We start from the raw sequence: 6,000 nt of genomic DNA on the forward strand, positions 1-6,000 counted from the left end.
CGTTAGGGCCAAATTACGGACCAGCTGGTAAAGTTCCTGTGTGTTATTCCAGGCAGATACATTCTATCCTCTCGGTAAACCTACCAATAGCTGTAGGAGGAATTATGAACCAAATTTTAACCTGTTGTTAAGTAGCAGAAGGTTTACAGTTTGGCAACAACATAATTGTTGTGGCCGGTACAATAATCTTAAGAAAAAAAGAAAGATTAGGGTATCCCACCAGACATTTGGCAGTGAATCACAGTACACAAGAGTTTTAATTTAATCAATTTTTTTTTCAAGAGTTTTAATCAATTTTTTTGACATTATTTTTTTAGATGTCTCAATAACCTGATAAAAAAGAGGTCGGTAAACTTTTCTGAAAAAGAAGTTCTGTAATTTAGTAAGTCAATATGCGGGTACAATTGAATAAAAAAAGACTGATGCAACATCTTGGAAAGAAAAAGTTCAGGCCTGGGAAAAATTGACAGCAGAGTTTAATGTAAAAAAACCCTCTGTCAGGGGTGGTTCGAACCCTGAATAATATTCGAACAAAGTATGAGAGTATAAAAAAAAGATCTAAGAAAAAAAGTAGTCAAGAACAAACAGGAAATATTTAAAACTGATGGTGGTAGTGCAACCATAACACCTCTAGCACCTCACCTATGAGGAAATAATTTATAATTTAATAACACTGAGTGTTGAGGGACTGCCTTCAAGATATGATGATGATAGTAAGTGACAGAATCTGGTGACTCAGATTTGACGTTCCTATATGAAATTTCTTAGATGTATATTTTCTTTTCATTTCTCAGTCACATAACAGTGGCATAGCCAGCAAAGGTGAGGGAAGGGTTTAACCTTAAGTCGAGCATTATCAAATTAAATAAAGAGAGATTTAACCAGATGAAAAATATCAAAATACTCATATAGATTAAGAACAAAATTTAGAATATACACAAACTTGTTGCAAAACTATGCAAGCTCCAACTCTTTGAAAATTTTGAGGTTATAAATTTCCTGGTAAACCTTTTATACGCTGCTTTTTCCTGTTGTTAACTTATTCTACTGGTAAGCAAGAATTATCCCGGTAAGACAAACAAGAAGTTCATAATTCAATTTTTAATGTTACCAGCAGGATAACTTTTCCAGACGCTTTACCAGCCGGTCCAGAATTTGGCCGACTTTACTCAAGCCGCGAAATGATAACATCGGCAATATAGCCTTCTGATCCAATTTCATTTCAGTTCTCATGGGACTTAATGGGGATCGTTTGAATTGCTCTTTTACATTTGAGTTTTTAAGTGAAATTTCGGAAGGGAAAGTAAATGTAGATATTATTAGGAAATCACTAAACCTTAGTAACATCGCCCAGCCAGTGTCGGTGTCTTATATGCTATAAAAACAATGATAAATGGTTATAAAGATAAACACCTTGTTTGTAAACAGAAACAGGTGGAGCCGGCCGGCTTCTTAAGTGGGTCATTGTGCTATTTATCGATTTTCAAGTTTATTTTACATATCGCTTTTAAGATTTTTGTGTTGTGCTCTTATTTGTGTGATTTGTGAATATATTGTGTTCGACTAAAACTAGAAACTTATGCCTAAGAGCCAAGGTTAATGCTTTATTCACATCAAAAAATATAGGTTTTGTTTTATTTATAAACATATTTGGAGGAAATCTGGTAAGGAATAGACATAGTTTTAGTAAGTATAGGTAAATCTATTAGCTTTATTTATATATAAGAATTCATTGAATAATTTTTTTGCCTTTTGAAACATGCAAACTCTAAGTAAATCTAATTACAAAAGTAATTTAAGAGCAGAGGAGGCAAGTATTTCTTTTTTAGGCTTCCCCAAACATGAGCAATTAAATGGCTAAAAGCCATACCTAGAGATAATTGGGCTCCTACTCCATATTCTGTGGTTTGTGCCAAGCATTTTGACCCGAATGATATTATACGTGAAGATGATTATCTTTTACCTGATGGCACACATTCTAAGATTGGACTTAAAGCAAGATTAGTTTGCTCAGCAGTGTCTCAAATTTTTCCAAAATAACCTGCATATTTAACAAAAACAGTGCCTCTTCCTAGAGAGAGTCCAGACGAAAGAAATAGTGAACAACAAAAACGTAATGAACTTACCAATGAAGCCTTTGAGCAACTTTATTTCATAACAAATTTTCAAGATCTTATGAGTAATTACTCCCAAAAAATGCTAATATCTGACCTGTGGAATGTAAAAATTGTTGGGGATACAAAAGTATATTTCTATACTTGAATGATGCTTGTATAAATATTATTAATCAAATATCAATAGATAGCGACCTACATGTTAAAGTCTTTTTAATAAACAATAAGTTGTCCCAAAATTACCTAAAATGGATTTTACCTTTCGAATTGAAATTAAGTAGGTGATCTCAATTCGAAAATCTATTAACTAGGTATAAGTCTTCTGATTATTGTTGGCTTAATAAACCATCCTCTTCATCTCTAGAGAAGTTTCATGAATTCATTAACCAAAATTCAGATTTCTTAAAACAGGCGTAAAGAATACGTTCCATATTTATTTTTTATCAGTGTTGTGCATTCTGTTTACTTACCTAAAGTTTTGAATAAAAAATTTAATAATTAATTTGTTTATAGCTTAATAATAATAATATCCATCGCTATCAAAAAGTATGTATTTATATCTTAACCTACCTTTTGCTCCCAACTCCTCAGAAACCTTCTTCCACATCCAATCGTTAAATTCCGTATTTCTATACTTTTAATTTTTTGGTAATATTACGTCTGCCGAGCCAATACCTTGCCCGTTAAAATTAAAACAAGACTACTAGTTTGATCCCATGCATCTTTTTATTTCATTTCATTTTTCATTACATTTCTTTAATATTTTTTTTACATAGTTCGGATAAGGCTATATATTCTGGTATCTATAGTGGATAATTTGCAATTAAATCGGAAAATTTATTTTTTTATTTTTTTTAGAATGTTTATTCACATACTTTCTATGCTTGACAAACTTTATTTATTGATTTTTATTCGATATTTCCTTTCTGCTTTCTTGTACTTTCCTTGTGAATGTTAGAAAAAAGTACCTGAGCAGAAAAATGTTGTCGGCGAGCCTAGTTGTCATTACCGCGCGCGTTAGTTCTCGATGTACTGCCACTACTGCTTATACGGCTGCTAATTGTATGTGCTAAGGGTCCGACCCATTTTACCCTCCTTTGTGCTAACTTATGGGTAAGTCGAGCTTCAATTCATGATAATTGCTTATTACTTTATGCTTTATACATTTACCAACCAATATAATGAACCAATATAATACTGAGGACTGGCCCAGAAAGACTGAAGTACTAAAATCAGCTTCCCTTTTCAAATACAGTCCATTTACCATTTACCTTAGTAGATCTTTACATAAGATATACTAAGGTAATAAGGATAAGTTTGAAAGTCATATCAGATTATTGTGTAATAAGTTGGCGTCTATTTGTTATGCCCTTAAAATCATAACTAGAGAAGTAGAGTTTGGTATGGCCAGGAATGCCTATTTTGCACTGATTGAGTCACATCTGAGGTATGGTTTGTGTTTTTGGGGTGCGTGTACCAATCAATTATTTATGAGTATTTTTATCTTGCAAAAGAGGGCTATCAGATATATTTGCAAAGTAGGTATTCATGTAGAGAACTTTTTATTACTCACAAAATCCTTACGTTGCCTTCTTTATTTATACTAAAAACGGTGTGCTTAATTCACAAAAAGTACAGAGATCTCAAAGTTGGGGATAGGCACCATTATAGCAGCAGAAGGGTTAATGATTTTGCCTGTACCCTCAAACTCATTAATAAAAAGGTCATTTATATTTGATGGTAAAAAAATGTTTAATCATCTTCCAGCGGATATTAAGAAAGTGCAAAGTAATAGAGTTTTAGGAAAAGGGTTAAAAAATTGTTGGTTACAAGAGGCTACTATGAAGTAAATGACTTCTTATTAGATAGATTTTAACATATGACATTATATATTTTACTAGCTGAATGCCCGCGGCGTTGCTCGCGTGAAAATAAAAGAAAAGTCGAAGAAGGCCTCCAATAATAGTAAATGCAACCCACAATTGCCACGCCGTTTTTCTTGAGGTCAAGGGGCGTGATTAATATAATATAATTATTATAAAACCAAGACACAAATAATCTTAAAAATGATTCGTTAGATGCAGAGCGAGCTGTAAGACTGAGTCGAGTCACCTCTCGGGTATCAGTCTCGCATGGACCCGCCTTGTTGTTATGTCTACCAAAATATAAATAATACAGAGGCACTTTTTCAATCGTATTTATTAATCAGTTTTATGCCGCTATGCGATATTTATCATATCGCTAACACCCCTTATCGGTGGAATTTCAAAAAGTTCGTTCGTATCCGGGGCCTACATTATAAAAAAACATTGTTGCAGTTAATTTTTTTTTTCAAGTTGATGCCTGCGACTCGTTGGTGCGGGCAGTCTCCGTTCAAACTCCGAAGCCACGCCCCCTTAGTTCTCGAGGTCACGGGTAACAATTTTCCCATTTTTTACCCCTTATCGGTGGAATTTCGAAAAATCCGTTCTTATCCGGTGCCTACATTATAAAAGGAACCCGTTGGCAAAATTTCACGTTTCTAGCTATTGCACAGAAAACATACCAAGGTACAACATAAACATACCCTTTTCCTCTTTGTGTTCTGTGAGCTATTGTAGTTTGGGCTCTGCGATGATGAGTCAGTCAGTCAGGACAAACTCTTTTATATATATAGATAAGATATCTATAATATAATATATCTGACGAATATTTGTCTGTGCCCTGTCAGTAATGTGTATGTAGTACTTAAGTTTTGCTGTAAGAGATTTTCTTTTTTGAGCATTATTTTGGTTGCTATTTTATACTTATGTATGATTTGTGTATTGTATATGTGTTTTTTTTTGTCTGTATCTATGTATGGTAATGTCATTCTTCCCATACAGCTTTGTCGACAAGATTATCTCTTATGACAATAAAGCATATTTTGATTTTGATTTATTAGTTTAAATAGAGAGGTTCGCAACTTCTCTTAAGTCTCAGATCAATTAAGATGTTTATTATTTATATTAAAAAAAAGTTATCCAAATCCTTTAGGAGTTATAGCTGTTTACATTTTTTAACATCTAGCAATTCAAAAAAAATTTTTCCCAAAAAACTTTCGTTTCTACAGCTTTGCAACCATCTGAAATCGGTTTTTCCATAAAAAAGTTTTTAATCCTTTGTGAGTTTTCGGACTTAGAGCCGTATATATTTGTTGGAGAGTCACTTTTATTATTTTCGGCGGACATGTTCATTATAAGTAAACTCGTAATTCGTGAAAATACACACTTGATTACTATATTGACAAATAAACACGAATTACACACAATTACACTAAATAAACAAGTAAACTAACGTCTATAACTAAATAAAATAATACAAGTACCGTCGCGAATAAAATAAAAGAACTAGTGATCCGAAGCCGGTCTGTGTATATCTATCATCAGTTCTCTCAAAAGACTGCCTTTTCTTTTCCTTTATGCTTCCCCAAGCATTCATTCCCGGCTTCATTCCACTCTCTCGATATCTCATAAAATATATTGAGTCATGTCCTTTATTTTATTTCTAAATAAACTTCACTAAAAATCAACATCAACTCGTCTCAGTTATTTGTATGAGTCGTCAGACTCATAAAAATAATTAATGGACGGCCGGCCGTACCGCCGATCGTTGACAGTAACTTAACACCAAGCCTATTACTAATCAAAACAAATCCTTATCTTAATGTTCTTCGAAAAATACCGACATATTTGTTAACATCTAAAAATTCAATAATTTTCATAAAATCCTTTGCGAGTTTTGGAAGTTATAGCCGTTTTAATTTTTGTACATGTAAAAATTAAATAATTTTTTACCAAAAAACTTTCGTTTGTAGAGGTTTGCAATCATCTAAAATCAGTTTAGATATTTATTATCTTTTATAGAA

This window comes from Anthonomus grandis, chromosome 5, assembly GCF_022605725.1.
Source record: "Anthonomus grandis grandis chromosome 5, icAntGran1.3, whole genome shotgun sequence".
Classification (NCBI taxonomy): domain Eukaryota; kingdom Metazoa; phylum Arthropoda; class Insecta; order Coleoptera; family Curculionidae; genus Anthonomus; species Anthonomus grandis.